This window comes from Echeneis naucrates, chromosome 4, assembly GCF_900963305.1.
Source record: "Echeneis naucrates chromosome 4, fEcheNa1.1, whole genome shotgun sequence".
NCBI classification, from domain to species: Eukaryota; Metazoa; Chordata; class Actinopteri; order Carangiformes; family Echeneidae; genus Echeneis; species Echeneis naucrates.
Genome location: NC_042514.1, coordinates 3,517,564 through 3,535,536, shown reverse-complemented (window position 1 = coordinate 3,535,536; position 17,973 = coordinate 3,517,564). Strand labels below are relative to the sequence as shown.

Below are 17,973 nucleotides of genomic sequence, written 5' to 3'. Positions count from 1 at the left end.
TAAGGGGGAAAAATGCAAGGAGGGAAAAACAAAAAAAAAATAAAAAAAAATGAGAGAGAGATAGAAAAGCTGATCCTGGCAGTCTGGGATGTAATTTTGCTTCGTGTTTCTGTGGTTTTACCGAATAGCCTTTTAAAATGTGTGCGCTTAATCACTTGGATCAGCGTGTGCACTGAAAGTCCAAAAAGCTTCCTGGCTTAGTTTTACTGATAACAGTATCTGCTCAACTAGGCGTCGGTCCAGATTGTGTTCTTTAGCCAAAATGCCTGAGTGGAACAAACTGTCAGTTCACTTCACAATCTACCATTTCTGAGAAATTAACCAGAAATTTGTGAGTCCATCTTTTCACTCTTTTTGCTCATTTTGAGGAATTATAGAAATAATACTAAAAAAAAAAAGAAATCCAACTGGTGATCTCTTTTCTGCCTTTTGCTCGCGTAGTCAGATCGTTTTATGATATGTAAATGGTTGAATCTAAAGAGCGTTCATTTCCTCTCACAGCATGAGTGAGCATCTTCAAACAATAAGTCATTACTGACAGTGCATCTCTGCGCAGCGGGACCTAAATCCATCTCAGCGAAGGACCGCTGCACGAGAAGCAGGGGGAGGCGGGTTTGGGGTGAAAAGGCCTTGAGGGTGGCAGCATGACACCGTGATAATCAGGGTTGGGGGGTGAGAGAGTGCAACATCACTTTGGGAGACCTACACTTGACCTAGGACTGTTAATTAATGCATAATCACTGACAGCCCGCCTCGTATCCATCTGTTTTCCAATCACATGCAGGCAGACATTCAAAATATTCTAACCGACAACTTTCACATCTCTGGAGGTTGAGCTCTGAATCACTTATTAGACACACTAATAAGGCGGTAAATGATGAGGATATCCATGAGATTTTAATTAGAGCTGGTACAAAAGAAAACGCCTGGATCAGGATCCGGAAAAAAAAAAAAAAAAAAAAAAATCCTCATGATCAGCAGGTCGCGAGGTTGTCGTGGTGCTGATGCTTACACATTAATGCCCCGCCCCTCCTCATCATCCTGCCAGCTGCTGTTTTCAAAGGGTTTAATTGGCCAAAGTCACTCAAGGTAACAACGGCCTCATGGGCCTGTGTCTGAGCAACATTATCAGTGTGTGTGTGTGTTGGTTTAAGGTCCACAGGGACACAACACATAATGGCTTGTGAGTCGATGCTTTGATTTGTTTCACATTCAAAACTCTGGAAGCACCAGTTGATTAAAAATAAAAAAATTAAGAGGTGGAGAGGGGACCGTCAATCAGTTTGTAAATATGAGGCTGAAGTGTACAAGCAGCAGTCGTGCTGATGGAGGAGTTGCCATCGAATGCTGCAGAGACGTTCACGATCTTCAGGATAAATCAGCCGGAAGTTTACTGAAGAATCAGCGTTTTGGGGGAAACATCTCATGCGTGCTGCTAACCGGCATGAAAACATCTGCTGAAAAAGCATGAAGTGTATGTTAGCATGCTGACGTCGGCGTGAGACAGAGCTGCTGATGCGGCCGTGGAGTCTGTCTCCTGTCTCCCTCTGTCTCTCTCCATCCATAAATAGCTCTGGGTCTATTTCTGTACCACAGACACTCCAGACAGAACAGACAGATGAGTGGTCCTGATTGAATTGCAGGTATCCGTCTGATAAAAACTAATTTTCTCATTTGAAGTCAACTCATTATAAGGCTACTCTGTGAGCAGCCCTCAGTTTTGAAGTTGCAGGATATGGCCTGCCCCCCCCCGCCGGTCATCTCAGCTGGACCGCCAAATGGCATCAACAACATCTTCATCGTGTATCTGAAGGGTAGCTGGACCTGCGTGGCCAGATAATTAAATCAAAACTCATCTTGATGAGCCGGAATAGCGATCCGCAAAGAAAGGCCGAGAGTCACATCCTGCCGTCAGAGCACTCAGGGACAGACGGCAGCCTTGCACATGATAGCTCCTTACAAAGCACAATGTAAAATTCATCCACAGAGAGCGAGGCGGTGCAGCCACCCAGATCTAGGACAGTCAGCGCCTCCGAGTGAGAGACGGGTCCGCGGCGAGAAACTAATGCTATTTTCCAGGCAGCCGCTAGTAATCAGGTTACTGCACCCTCCTGCTCAATGCACAGAGGGGATCCTCCTCCTTTTACTGCCATCCCTCATCATTAGCAGCTGCAGGCCGAGGCAGCTATAGTGTAAGTAATGAGCCGCGCTGGCTCTGCAAGAAGAGCTCACTGTCCTCTTTTTTTCTACAGTTTTTCCGAACGGCCAGGTAACGGGGAAAGGGGAAATTGGCCACGAGGGCCCGGAGAGGGCTTTTGTTCTGCCGGGAAATGAGGAGTTATCAAAGGGAGGCTCCCCCGTTCTCCGTCGTGACCCCCCCCCATTATCCCTCAGAGTCGCTCTCAGACTTCTGGGAGAAGGAGAGGTAAAGACGACAATCTGAAAATTTCATTTTGTGTGATTTTCAGCATCATCAACTAAAACTTGACCTTCCTTTTCCTCTGCCGCTCTCTTTGTTTTGAAACGGCCGAATTGAGCGAATGTAAAAGATTCTAAAAATCGCCATTCTATCTAATGAAAGGATAGATGTGAAAGTATGTCAGATTGTATTGAAGTCTATGGGAAAATGGCTCTGCAGCTCACTGATTGATTAGCTCTGTGAATGTTTTCTTAATGAGTTTATGGTCTCAATCTCCAGTTTCAAGTCTTCTTCAATACAACATGATGTTTGAGGAAACAGCGGAGAATGGGTTGGGGGGGCGTGGCTATGGTGTGATTGACAGATGTTCCCACACACTGTCAAGCATCCAAATATGTTTTTCTCTGGCTTCAAACATCAGTTCACAAAGCAGTGCGTGGCATCCCAGTGGGTTGGCAGCTGATGTGAATCAGACTGCCCACACGGTCTCAATGGCACCGATGAGCTCACTTCTTTTTACTCTTCTCACATTCAGTAATGAATATCAGAAAATTATTCAGATTGAAAGCATGTTTCCGAGATCGGCATTCTTGTTATGCGCTTAAACAGTCAAAGCCGACTCAAAGTTTGAGGGCAATCTTTCTGTAAACTTAACTGAAGTGTTCTTTCTCCTTCCCAACTTTTGTGGAGGGCACCAAAAAAAAAAAGCAATTTATTGTTAACAGCAGGAGACCAGTGAAACACAAACAAGGAATTTAAATGTGATGGCTGGGTGACGGGGCTGCAAATAACTGTCCCGTCATCCCTGTTTATTTATTTGGTCAGCTGTTTATAACTTTAAACAGCTGACCTTAACCTCTGACCACCAAACTCAGATCATTTCATCCTCATGTCCTTTTGAAATTTGAAGTAGTTCATTGGCGGCGTTAGGTGCCTTCAGCTCTGGCTGTCGCTGGCAGGCAGCTACAAAGAGTGTGAAATGCGGCGAGTCAGCTGAAACGTGGATCCTGTGTTGTAGGTTACCGATCCCTCAGCCCCCTCTCACGCTCCTCCTTCATAGGTTAATTATAGCGAGACGTGCAGCGGCGTTTCGGCCGCACAGAGGATGAGGTACTCTTACACAACTATGTCAGCTTCTTTTATTACCCTCCAGCTGGCGGCTCTGCTGCTGGAGGAAGAGTTACATCCCCGCAGGTTGGGCTGTGACAGGAACCCCGCTGTTCTCAGTGAGCTCTGATCAAATCGTAATGGATGAGTTTCGGACAAGAAGCGCAAATCGGGGTCAAGCGGGAATGTTTATAATGGACGAGGTCAATTGGTGGGTGTGATTTCTCCCTGACTGAAAGTGTGCCTCTTTGATTAAAGCAGTATCTTTTTCGGGGGGGGGGGGGGGGGGGGGGTGAGGTCTAACGTCTGGATGAATTGAATTTATTTATTGGTTTCTTCCTTTTTTCCCCTCAGGTAATGTCTGACCACCTGGCTCCTCGCTGCTGCATCAGATAGATGAGTTTCCTTTGTTTGGCTTCTGAGTCATGATAGATGTAATCTGAGACCTACATTCAAAACCAGAGGAGGAGGGAGGCATTACAGAAAAAGACAGGAACCGGGGTGAAGAGCAGTTTAATGTCAACTCGGATCCATTTCCGTTTTTTTTTTTTTTTTAGAATGCTTTAATAAGTCCTCCCACAGATCAGATACAATTTTTTTTTTGTTTGTTTTTGAGTTCAGGTCAAGGAAAAACTTTCCTACCAGGGACAGGAAGAAAACAACACTGGGCGGGGATACACATGGAGCCAAATTCTGCCATTTTCGTTACCTTACCCTTATCATCCGATTCGAACTGTAATCAGAAGCTATCACTTTTTGCCTGTTGCACCACTGAGGACGAAATGCCTCATCTGTACTTTAAAACAACATGCGTGTATTTCTCTGAAAGTCCTATGTTGGATTTCGTGTTCACCCTTACGTACGTTGTCACCGTATAAGCAACATTTCCTGACTTCCTGCTTTGCTCACATCGAAATAAAGCTGCAAAGGTGCTGTTGTTCTTCTCGTCTTTACAGCTGCAGATATGAACGTTTCTCGCCCTGAAACTAGTGAATCAGTGCTTTCTGAAAAAGTCCAGATTGATACTTATTTAAGTCGATACCAGTCGATAAAAAAACAAATGAAACAGAAAAGCCTGAATGTGGGTGTAAAAGGGTTGGACCAAAAGTGCTGCCCCACAATAAAGTGTCACAAACTAAACTTAGGAAATCGTCTGGTTGTTGAATTTACTAGTTTAAATTGGCACACCAGTGCGAGATGAGTTTTTCAGTGGATCCCTTTTAAAAAAATCCTTCCAAAATAATAATAATAATAATAATAATAATAATAAAACATCCGTGCTGACGTAAACAGTTGCTTCACGCCACATAATAAAACACATGAGAAGAATACACCTGCTCTGTGAGACGTTCAGAGCTGCTGTGGTGTTCAAAATAAAACGAGCCGACGCTGCATACCATTAGTCTTAGATGACAAGAGCGCGCCGAGGAGCAGAATTCGCATGAGGAATTGCTGAATTGTGGGTATTTCACAAGTTGGCCACTTCATCCCGCAGCTCACAGATGGCTTGTGTGTTTCTGCTTTGTAGCTACAGTCCAAAGAATGATGAAGGAGAGAACTGACTCACTGTTATTTGTTTCACAGCTGAAATAGAGACACCACTCCGCCGAGCGTGAAGCCAGGTCATTAGGGCTTCTGAAGAACGGACAATAACCTCAGCACAACAACACGGCGCTGCTTCAGCCCGTGTACCTAAAGACGCCTTTCATTTAGTGGGGCAATCAGGCAGGAAGGGAAACAGCTAAAATTTTGACTCCTTTTCTGCTGCTAAGAAATGGCAGCAGGTCTTACTGCTGAGCTCATTATTTCCCATCATTCTCCAGTCTCCCTCTCTTCATTCATGATTTCCTTCGTTGGTTGTTGTCGTTGAGTAAAAGGTCAGATTCTCCTGAAACTGACGGAGCCCCAGTTTCCGGTCCAGGTCTCCACCAGGTGAAGTCGCAGCACAGGATGTTTGCAGCGTTACAGCTAATAACTTCTAAATGTGGCGCTTTTTATTGGGAGCAAAAAGGAAAACAGTGCAGCATGTACAGTCATTTTACGTCATTAATATCAGCCTGGCTGTTTGCCATTTCTCCGTATTAAGTTTCTGCTCATGCAGTTGGAGCATTAGCCAGCTGCTGCTTCGCAACAACAACAACAACACAAAAAAAAATCAGCTGGTGGATTTCGTTGTGAAACGGACATGGGGAACACAGGAGGCACTTCTGATTGAGCTGCTGAGAGCAAAAAAGTTCTGCTGTTTTCAAAGACAGGAGGAGTTTGTTCGTTTTTCCTTGTTGTCTGAGCTACAATCCCTGTGACACAATCAGCAATCAGCTGAGGCTGAGCTGAATCAATGAAGACTTGATTTAAAAACTACACATGAAAAAAACTAATGTGGGTTCGACTTAAATTAAAAGGGTTAAATTGGTCTGTTTCCCAGAGACCCCCCATTAAACTCTGATAAATCAGTTTGTCTTCGGTCTTGACTTAATCCACGCTGAGGCGGCTGAGTGAAGTCAGGTTCAGCTCAGCAGAGGATGAACGACATTTGCTTTGTGAGGCGTGTGGAGCTGGTTGTGTCTAATTTCACGAAGTGTTTAGGTTGCATCTACCAGCGGAAGGAGGATTCCTCTGATGAACTGATCTGGGGTTAATCCGAGGGTTGAATTCCCCTTAAAGATAATGATCGGTTGTAAGAGGCTGGAATTTGTTTGACTCGACGTGTCTGGAATCTGTTGGAAACCAAATATGCGTCTGATTGCATGCTCCACATTACAGCTCCTCTGACGAGCTGTCACTCTCTCAGATCTGAAATAATGAACTTGTTAATCAAAAGCAGTGGCGGTCCATACTGGGATGTGTAATTTGCAAGATAGTTTAAATCGCCCCTGAGAGCAGGAAATGAAAGAGCAGCAGGAATGCCTTTATGAGTTTCTGGAGCTAATCACGCAGGCGACAACGGCACACAAAGTCGGGACTTTACGTCTCCTATAGCTTTTAATGATCCAGCTGATGGCAGCGGGGTTTACAAGGTTCGTTTGTTCATGTGTTGATGGTCACGGCCGCCCAAATGAAATCCCTCTCCCTGTCCTTGTGGCCGACGTGGCCATAAAGCATTGGACTTGACTCAAGAGCTTCACAACTCAATCTTGCTGCTCTGACAGATGACATGAGGGATCATTTAAAGAATTCAAAAGGAAAAAGAGAAATCGAGCTTCTCCGGCAACTAAGAGCGGAAGTCAAAACAAAGTCTATCACTCCGTTCTGTGGCACCTGATAGTGGAGCCGTCTCTGGAGGAAAGCGAGGAGAGCAGAGCGGTAAACACCGCAGAGTCACAATCCTCTGAGAGGCCACGGAGTGAGTGAACACACATCCTTAAACGTGAATAACACGACAGTTGTGCGAACGTTGCAATTAGTAATATAAGCGCCGACACAAACGCAACATATAGAAGCCAGAAGTACAGCTTATGTCTGAGATGTATTCGTTTTAAATCCAATTATTTTCACAATGCATGCCCTACTTTAGACTACGATACCTCCTGCCAGACTGCGTATGTCTATATGCTCTATATATGATAAGTAGTCCACGTTACACAATATAAAAAATGATAATATATGCAGTTATAATGAGAAATGGGGATGATTTATCCGATACTGAACCGAGCAGACTCCGAACCTCGGCGAAATCCTCCTCTTTTTCTGCCAAACTGGGATTTTCGTTAATGAAACATTCATCTGCCAAAACACATCTCATGTGAGCTCTCCAACCCAAAGCTGTCGGTAACGGACACCGACGCTGAAGCGCCCCCAGTCACTCCACTAAGCGCTTCCAAGTCAAGTGGATACGGTGTTAAAACATGAGTCCTCTGGGTCGGGTCCCGAGTCCAGTCGTCATCCTCTTTACGTGCTCTGTGATCCAGCGGAAATGTTTCATGAGCAGCAGCCGACAGCGTCCACAGGGAGCACATGCACGTCTCTCTTCAGAACGAGCCCCTGCTCCTCTATAGGTGTTTAGATTAGTTCACCCTGCACAGGAAAAAGCGATCCTGACCTCTGACCTCTGACATCCCAACCAAAGGTGACTGTCCTGTTGAAAATGTCCGGCTTTGATTTGGACCACATCACACTGTCTTCATCGGCAGGTTCATTTTCCTCAGTTGTCCTGGAACTGTTTCTCTGAGGACGTTCAGGACTGAGACAATCTGCATCTACAAGTATCTGATCTGAATGGGCTTTCTCTCAAACTGCTCCTTCGAAGGTCAAGATTGAATAATAATAATAATAAAATGTTTCTTAATCAGTTCTGTCGTTAGGAAAGAAGGCAGGACAGGAAATGTTACACATCTGAGACTGAACCGACTGATCGGTACAATCAGTCCAAGGAGGGTGTTATGATATGTTAAAACTGTAAACTGGACTCCAGGACTGTAAATCTATCTATCTATCTAAGCAACTAATAAGGAGGCATATTGTGTTGAAGTCTATGGGAAAACATCCTTCCTTTTCTTTGGATTTATTAGCTCAGTTAACACTTTCCTGATGAGTTTATGGTCTCGGTTTGTAGTTTAGTGTTATACAACATGTTGATCTTTTTTTTTTTTTAAATGATGATCCCATTAGGAGCAAAATGGACCATAAATCTGGGAATGAATGAGTGTGTAGCTACTGTGTGATATAAAAAAAAAAAAAAAAGCGACATTATTCTCCTTATAAGAGATTATATACGCAACACGATCATGCAAAGTACAATTGAAAACTATACTGATAGAACAGTATGGAGTGTAACCACATCACACACACACACACACACACCTATGGGTATATAAATATAAATATAAATAATACATTATCCTGATCTTTGATATAGAGCATGCCTGAAGTAAAAAAGGGTTCACATCCAGTTCAAATGTCTCATCCTTTACGTTAGCTTGGCGCTCTCGATGGAATTCAGGCCTGTGTTGTGTTTAGTTTCAAGAAGTTCAAACTCGTGTGTGTGTGTGCGCGCGCGTTCATCACTTGTGAAGTCAGCTGTCGGCCTTTTATGTGACCACCAGATGCAAAGACACAATCCAGTCAGTTCCTTTTTTGACCAGATGAATTTTGTTTTGCAGAGTGTCTCCATTCAGAGGCCAAACTGTTTATCGCCCTCAAAGATCCGCATCACTGGATGCAAACGATGGGGAGTGATCAATAGAGTGAATATTGACAAGTGAATGATGCGGAGGTGATTGTCGTCGAGCAGTAATGGGTTTGGAAGTTTTTATTTTCTTCTCTCGGCTAATGGAGGAGGGTCTAACAGTCAGACAGAGATTCTTTGCATTCATTACTCATTTTTTGAGCGGCAGCACAGCATTCAATCAAGTGGTCTGAATTTATATCACGGAGCATGCAGCTGAATCTCTCAGCAGAGTTAGCACTAAATTCTGTCTCAGCCAAAATACAAAAAAAAAGGCATGTGCATGAGAAATCTAATTGTTGGGTCATGTCGTTCAATTCAATGTTGATTAACGTGATTGACTGTGTTTGTCTAAAAGTTTGTGGAAACTTCCAGGAGTTAGAATCGTGTCTCAAACACGTGAAAATGAAATTAAACATGAAAGGGAGGTTGTGAATCGTATTATTGTTCAATCATTTTTAGGTGATATCTCTGTGAGCTGGAGAAACTCTGCGTTCTTCAGCTGCTTCCAGCTCTTCGTGCTGCTCCCTCAGACTGCTTCTTTGGAAGAGATAAAAACATTTTTTAGATCAGGGCCGTCTTCTGTCAGAGTGCTCTTCCTGCAGCGACAGCGTCTCCAGATCACCTCAGAAACAACATTTATACCTTAAAACTAATTCAGCCATGCATGGCGTTGAGAGATAAACTCAAATTTTCATCTATAGTATTCAATACATGTTGCAAGAAGCTTTTATTTAGTTTAATTTATTTATTTCATGTGATTATTTTCTCTCTCTCACCCAAAATAAGTCACTTATGGTTTTTAATTTAAGTTATTTCATCTTTCAGGTTCGTTAATGCAGGTGAATTGGAATTTCGACTACGGTTTGGTATTTTTTGTACTTTAACTCTTTCAGCGTTGAGGTTAACTGTTGATATTTTAGGTGTAACACCTTTCTGACAGCTGCTCGTCGTCTCTGCGTTTCCTGGTGGATTTTGTCTAACTTGCCAGCTTGATCAGTGGTGAAAATAGATTATGTGCGTTGCTGCCCAGATGTAGGCACATAAATCGTTGTCTCTTTCTCAGGTCACAGTTCGGCTCACTGGTGTGACCTCAGAGGTGGTTTGTGGGTATTTGGGGGCATTACAGCGTGACACACACACGAGACGGCCCGATGCCTTTGCATTGACTTTTATTTAGGCTGTATTTGCTCAGCTGTCTTTGGGAGCAGCAGCCTGTAAACCCTCAAAGGCACTTTTTCCCCATCTATCCCCATTACTGGGCATTACGGACCTCCGCCTCCCCCACGGTGTCACTTCATTCCTCTGAAAGCTCCATCATGGTAGATCCTCTCCACAATGGAATATGAAATGAAATGAAATATTCAATTGTGCCGTGCTGAAATTAGATTCAAAGCAAAATGATTATTCTCCTGCACGGAAATCTAATAGTGCACAGTTAGAACTTGTGTGTCTGATGAAACTGCAGTTAATTAAAGGTAAAGTAAGCAGCGCTGGTAAAGGATCATTGATTTCAAACTATAACTCAACAGAAAAAGAAATATCGCTGTTCCTTCAGAGCTCCTTCAGATCCACCAACCAAATTCATGGACTTGAATCAGAGCAAAGCGCCGACACGGCAACGAAGCGAAACACAACTATATAATATGAAACATGCGCAGAAACACAACAGCATAAACGTAGCGAAGAGTGTTGCTGCAGCAGAAAAGCTAACAAGCAGAAAGGACATTTTTCCGCTCTTAAACTGCAGCTAAAAGTCACTGATGTTCCTGCACAGTTACTTCTGTACTTGAACCCAATGACTCCAGAACAGGGACGCCCCTCTCTGTCTACAAGCCGAGGGGCGAGGTCGCCTTGGACAGGTCTGCCAGTCTATCGCAGGGCCAACACACAGAGACAGACAGAGACCAACAACCACACATAAACATGGTGTCTTCGGCACCAGACCTGGGAATCAAACCCGCGACCTTCTTGTTGTGGGGCAACATCACTAACCACTCTGCTGCTGTGCTGCCCTGTTTCAGTCTGTCATTATGGGTGAGGACCAGAAACCCAGATCTGGATTTGTTTCCCGGTCCAACAGTCTCCACCGTTGGAAAGCCTCATCTATGTTAGCTCAGCTCTTTGCTCTCTTGGACCAGATCTCCGTCTTGATCATGAAACGATGCTGCGGAAGAAAGGCCGCCGTTTGGTCAACCCCCAGATACACACACCAAGTCTTCAGGCTTCAAACCTTCAACCTTCAAATCTTTGTTAATAATCAGAGTACACATTAGTCGGTCTACCATGAAAAAGCTTTTTTTTTTTCCCCACTATAAAAACTATTTCAGCATCTTTTTTTCATCGTGGTCACAACACACCGGTTTGTTTGTGGATTTTGATTTTATATTTGGTCCCGTGGGATCCATTAAGTGACAGTGAAACATCTCCTGACTTTCACAGCAAAGCAAGGTTGAAAAAATACCTCAAAAATTATATCCGGTGTTTAAGATGCTGCAGTAGAAACCAGGAAGTTCCCCAGTGAGAACAGTTCAGATGGTCTCATCACAGGTCTCAGGCACAAAACACAAACACAAAAGATGCAACTCAAAAGACTCACACTGCTTCCCAAAGCCCCGAGGCAGGCCGGTCTAACAAATCAATACCATCGTAAAGGAGGAGAGGTGACTCGGTGAAGAAGAGAGCACTTTGGACATGGACTTTATCCTCCAAACGTTAGTCTAACCTAATTATTGCTGCTGAAATAATGCTGTAGCTTAAAAAAAAAAAAAAAAAAAAAAAAAGACAAACAATAGCTGCCGTGCCTTTTGTGACATTCATTGAAGCGAGCAGCAGGGAGAGCACGAGCAGAGCCGTGTGATATCTTGAATTTAATGATTTATTTGAATTCATGGTTCAGGGTGAGAATCGATTTTCACTTTAACTTGTGTGGAACGGCCTGAGCTTCGGTCGTTCACAGCAACGTGAGACATGACAGCGACGCTAACGAGCTCCAGGAGGCCGTCTGAATCTGGCTCACGTCGTTTACTGTCCCATCTTGAGCCAGCGCTGTAAAATTCGCCGACTAAAAGCAGCAACACAGCTAATTTATTCCAGCATTTCAAACAGACCAGTCTGAAACAACACGAGCACAATCATTTCCCCGTCAATTAATTAAAATCATAAATGTGTTGCGGTGTGAAAAAAAGAGATTGGATATTATTTTTAGGCCATGTTTCCCACCTCTTCATTTGGATTTTGGCTCCAATCAAAGATTCGTTTTATCATTTCTGCTGTAAACCAAAACAAGCGTAAAAACAGCAGCTATTTTTGATTTCTGAACGCTTTCTCATAATTGATTTACCAGCTCTGCTTATCCTGCGAGGCCCAACTCACGGCTGCGGCTCCTGAAGACACTGAAGCAAACTCGAAAAATAATTTGCATTGGCTGCGATTCACAGCGGAAACCTGTCGGCTCCTTTCGCGACTCAAATGCTGCAGGTGCAGAAACGCTGCTGTTGAGGGGGGGGGGGGCGTTTTCAGCAATTCACCCAAAAACCTCTTTTGTTGACTGACAGATTTAAATCACCACCAAAGCTGAAATCCCTCCATACTCGTTTGTCGTTGCACGGTGGGAACTTCTCTTTCTGTGGCTGAGCTCGGCTGTCCGAGCAATCTGGGTTGGGGGGGTGGAATAAGAGGATTCGCTTTAAATTGGCAAAGGAGCTGAAAACAAAGAGGAAGTTGAACCTTTGAGTCAAATACATGTCAGACCACAGAGCTAATGAAGGATTTCTGGCTTCATCAGTTTAAATGCAAGTGACAGATCAGCCATTTAATGCCCTTTAACATTAAACGTCATTCATATCGACTGACAAATAGATTTTTACAGATATTTGGTGAAGTAGTAAAGAAAACAGCCGACAAGTCTCAATGCAAAAATGAAGTGTAAACATGAAGTCTACTTTTCTTCTTCTTCTTCTTCTTCCTTTTTAGAAAACAATCCCCCCCAAATTATTCCCTAGCTCCTATTTTCCATGCTGCGTTAAATGTCATTATATACACACAAGAAAATGAAAAACACACAACTTTGCCACCGCTTCCAATTCTTCTAATTAGTTCAGTGGCCTAAATTGCACTTTTGTTATGGAGGAAATAAGGTAACCAAGGAATCAAATACTGATTGGAGATGAGAAATAAATCCACCATGCTGCGTTCCAGGGTTATAATTATGTGCAGATTAGAATAATTGCCTTTCTCCACCTTAATTTTTGCCACATGCACACACAAACATCACAAAAAAGTGGCCTGAATCTGAATGCGCCTTCCAAATGTTAGATTTTGTCTCGTGCTGGGACGTGTTGATTTCCGCTGATCGTGATTTAGTGTGACATTTTTCAAGTCTTTATAAAACATTCTGGGAACTTGTCTGGATAATAAATAGATCCGCTGGAGACTTGGACTTGGCTCTTACAGTCCAGGCCAGCAGTTCGGGGGGGGGCAGTGATGCACGAGCTGCCATAAGCACAGTAAATTCCTCAAATGACTTCTCAAAACCGCATCACATTGTACTTCTCTGTGGCGTATTATGTGTGGCGGCCATCATTCCCCGTTCATTACGAGAACCAATCCCCATAAAGCGCACGAAGGCCAATAAACAGTGGCAGAAAATGTCACACTGACAGAAAGCCTCCTCCTGAGCTGCCTCAGCTGAAATGGCAGCTATAAATTTGAAGACCCTTTGAAACATTTATAGTTATTAGCCTAGCTTATCTGGAGTAATAGTATTATTGGAAGTCAGTTACTGGCTCCTGCATCCAGAGCGTTGAGGATCCTTTGACACCGTGTGTGTTAGAGGTTTGTCACAGAGTAAGAAAGGAGGGAGAGGCTGAGGATCTGGTTAAGGGTCAGCGGCGTCATCGGAGCTTTGTGCGTTTGTTTATCTGGTTGTGAACTTGTAACAGACAGCGACAGAATCACATGCACACGTGTTAGTTATTTCTGCCGATTAAAGGAACATTTCAACGGGGAAACTGTCCATCTTTAATATGAAATAAGAATGCTGCGAAAAGCTTTTCCTGGCACTCCGCTCGGTGAATCCAGCCCAGCCTCCTCATCTAGTGTCTTTTCGGCAGCCTGAACTTTGCCACCTCCCCCGCCCCCTATTGAGGGACTTATTAAGAGGAGCTTATTTACACAAGCTCAGCGGGGTGGCGTTCGGGAGCTGCAGCGATCCGCTCATTATCCGCCACTGTTTGGTCTCACCGGAGCCCGAAGTGTGCCACATATTTTCCTCTCATGTGCATGGAGTATGTGCTCATCCCCGGCTGTGATCACTTTCCCATCTGTGGAGAGGCCTCCTAGCTATTATTCATGGCTTCTCTCCGACACAAAGAGCGAATCATCGCGCCAGAGGTAAGAGGCGGAGGGCCTGCCGGCAGCAAGGAGAGACTCATCTCTCATCCCAAACTCCGGCTGATGCTGCAGCATGTGGCGGTCATCATGATGACCAGACTAAATGTGAATTTCATCTGAAATGATACAAACATTTACTGAAGCTTTTTTCAGCCTGATGCGACTGAAAATCCATACTTTATGTGCCCCCCCCCCGGGCACAGCCTAATCTCTGCTGCAGAAATCAGGACTCAAATGTCAGCGTTTTAACAGGATAAAGGAGCAGCAGGTATTCCCTCATGAAATCCATTTTTTACAGGAAGTATGAAGAGTGGAGCTGTAACGTGCAGCACATCCTTTATTAAAAACGAGGGCAACCTTTGTTTTTCCACCAGAACAGACACAACACAGACTGAAGGGAATAAAAACTATTGACACTCAGACGGAGCCTGAAAATTTAGGAAAAAGGAAATTTGATCAGGATTCCTGATCTCTTCCAGAAGTTTGCCTTTCCTTCAGCGGTCTATTCGAAACCTCCGTCGTATCTAATGACCATCAGGGTGCGACTCCACTGGTCAGATTGTATTGAAGTCGATGGGAAAATGGCCTGACTTTTCACTTTATATCTCAATAGTATCAGGTCAACATGACGCTCGTTTTATTTAGCGTAAAACTGATCATGAATCAGGGCATGAATCAGGGGGGCGTGGCTATTCTGTGATTGACAGACTGTAGGCCAGATCCAGCCCTCACTCCTCCTCAGCTCCACCTTCTTCTGGTTATAAAAAAAAAAAAACTGATGACAGCCAAACTACAAACTGAAGGCGACTCACAAACTAACAGGTGCCATCAAAGTGGGCTGTCACTTTAATGTCCTGAAAGGATGGTCCCACCTCCAGTAACCTTGAGTTTGAAGATTTATAAGCGCTACAGTTCTGCCGCCACGTCCTGACAATATTTCATCATCTAAAGTTTAGTTACAGACTTCATTTCCTTGTGCAGGAGTGATGACGCGTGAAATTCAGTATAGATTATTGGATTACTGTCTTGTGAATGCCACAGAGGATGGCACAATACAGCGGCACGGCATTAAAAATGGAACTTTAGTCATCATTAGTCTGAGCCTTTGTTGTTCGAGATGCATTTGCTGTTCAGCTTTTTCAGTCTCTTTTTTAAATTCAAATCCATTCATTCCTTCAAACCTTTATTTGTACAGTGAAGGCCATTGAGAGCAAGCAATCTTTTTCCAGGACACCCCAATGGAAAAAAATTTATAATATAAAATGAAATTACAATGGGATTTAAAAAATGAGCAAAGCGAAAAGGGAGACAGATCTAAATCAAGAAGAACAACGTGACCAAATTAAACGGATCATTTGTAAACATTACCAAAATCTAAAAGCTTGACAGCTCAAATGGTCCGATACTGGAAAGAGAGGCTCAAAGACAACAAGTGATTGGTGTCAGAGCATTTCTGAAAAGGTCGTGACCCGTGAAGACAAAATTACACTTTATGCATAAAATCGAAAATGTTAAAATGTTGAATTTGGGTCTGAAAAAAAAAGGAAGCCCACGTTTAAAGTGCCTTAATCCTGTTTTCTATCTAATGACCATCAGGGGGGCGACTACACTGGTTGTCAAAATTAGAAAATGGCAGTCCTCCTCATTTGATTTATTTTTTAAAAGCAGAAACATTTTCCTAATGAATTTATGGTCTTCTTCAAGACAATGCGATGCTCGTTTTAACTCTCTCGGTGCATGAGCGTGGCTGGGAGACTGTGTTTGTTGTGAATTTCTGAGTCTGGAGATAAGCAGCAACATTTAGGTCCATCCTGAAAAGATTTTATCTTTTGCCAGATGCCAACATGTTAAACTAACAAATGAAAATGTGAGCCGGGCCAAATGTTGTCCGCTCTCGAATGTGCTGCCAAACATACAGTATCTATAATAACTTTAAAGCCTTTTTAGCGAAAGTTGACCCAAATCGACGCAGCAGGCTGACTTAAGAGTGCCAGCCAGCTCTCACGCTGGTCGCCTGCCTGGTGGAAGATTTCCTCGACACTGTTGGCTCCCGAAATACCTGCACATATGGCAGCGTAGGAACATTCAGCGCTATTCAAACTGCATCATCTGCCGTTCAGAGAAAAGACAAAACAACAAATGTTTGGCCTTGTTAAAGGCTTTTCTGAAACACCTCTCGGCCTTGTGAATCCCGCTTTGCTCCTGGCAGCTGTTTAGCCGAGGGCTGCTGTTCATGTACACAGAGCGAGTACGGGGAGCAGGTGAAGCCGGCGTTTGGGACTTTGTTAGGCAGATTAAGTCTTCGCTGGGAACTCCCTTTCAAGTCCAAGCACGTGCATTTTATGACATGATAGGTGGAAGTAATCAGCAGGATGAATGCCAGATTTACTTTTCTTGCTATCGGAAATGTCCTAATAAAATCCAGCTAAAAAAGGCTTCCTGTCTCTACTGGCAGCTACAAAATGTAAAAACTGAGCCAGAAGTTTTCTCTCTCTGTGGAGAGAAAGTTTGATTGCAGAAGGAGGAGTTCTCCTTGTCAGAGATGAAACGTGTAGAGGGAACTCTGCGATATCTGCGTGTCCTAAAATGGTTCATAGCGCCTGATGTGATCCATCTCTTTCTGTGAACAAACTGCAAATTTTACACTTTCCTTCTGGACGGGCTTCAGGGTGGTGGATGGGGGGGTGGGGGGGTGTCCCTGTCCAGTGGAAGTCACAATAAAGTCTCTGTCCACAAGTTCACTGTCACAACCCTTAGAGTCAAATCACAGCAGCAGGTTGTCTAAATGCACTTTTTCCAAATAAAGCTTCTGCTTATAATGCAATTTCCTGAGAACCAAACAACCGCCGGCAAGACCGGAGCAAAAAAAACAATAAAGTCAACAACAATTGAGTTGATGGTAATTGTAAGGAAATATAATTATCAGTAATTATAATGAATAACGCAGCAGGTGTTGAGTAGCTATTGTACGAGCTGATCAGGTAGCTGAACGACAGATGAATTCGATATGTTTGGTGGAATTGCCCTTAAACCTAAAATGAAGCCGCAATCTGACAAGCAGCGTCACTCAGCCAAACATTTGCAGGATACAATTAAAGTTACAGGCAAGATGCAGACAGGAAACAGCAAAGAAACAGAGCGGGAGCTTGTCATCACCAGACGGCAAAGAGGAAAAAGAACATAATGGCGTCAAATGAGATTGTTGGTAGGAAATATTCTGTTCCCACAGGAAGAGGTGGTTAGAAAAATAAATCACAGATGCTGATCTGGTTTGAAAACACAAACACAAAAACTGAATACTGAATAGCACTTCTCCTTTCTTAGAGTAGCTGATTGGTCTGGACGAATGTGACGGAGTCAGACTTGATCAAAAGTCCAAAGCCAAAAGATGCACTTTATTCTGTCAGAGAGAAAGAAACTGGACAAGGATGATTTCAGGAACATAGTGAAGCTGTTAACTTTGTTTAAAATGAATTTTTGCAGCTCCAGAATTTATCATCACCACATGGTCCAAGACATTAAAGTCCACACTATCATGTTTTTGAGCACTGTTTTTAGAAACGCTGTTGATTTTGTCTATTTTTGAAAAGTCCAGATCTGCTTGTAGCCTAAAGGGGGCAAAAAAAAAAAAAAAAAGAGACCTGCCCGACCCGGTTGTCCCCTGATTGGGTCTTATCAGCCTCGACTGCAGTGGTGAAAGCAACACGAGTCACGGATTCCAGATCTTACTGAACTTTTCTAGCAGCTGGTGTTGCTACAACGGCCTTTGCTACCCTCACATGCAGCTAATCAGCTGAAAAGGTCAGAGAGTCGACAACGATCGAAACAGTTTTCGCCTGTTTGTGTACGTTTGCAGGTTTTTTTACAAAAAAAAAAAAAAAAAAAATCG

General features: G+C 43.5%; 1 protein-coding gene across 1 annotated transcript in view; it reads left to right on the top strand.

Moving 5' to 3' along the window:
- The window catches only part of pex5la (peroxisomal biogenesis factor 5-like a), a 69,694-nt gene that overhangs the window by 15,907 nt on the left and 35,814 nt on the right, over positions 1–17,973 (top strand). The window lies entirely within an intron of this gene.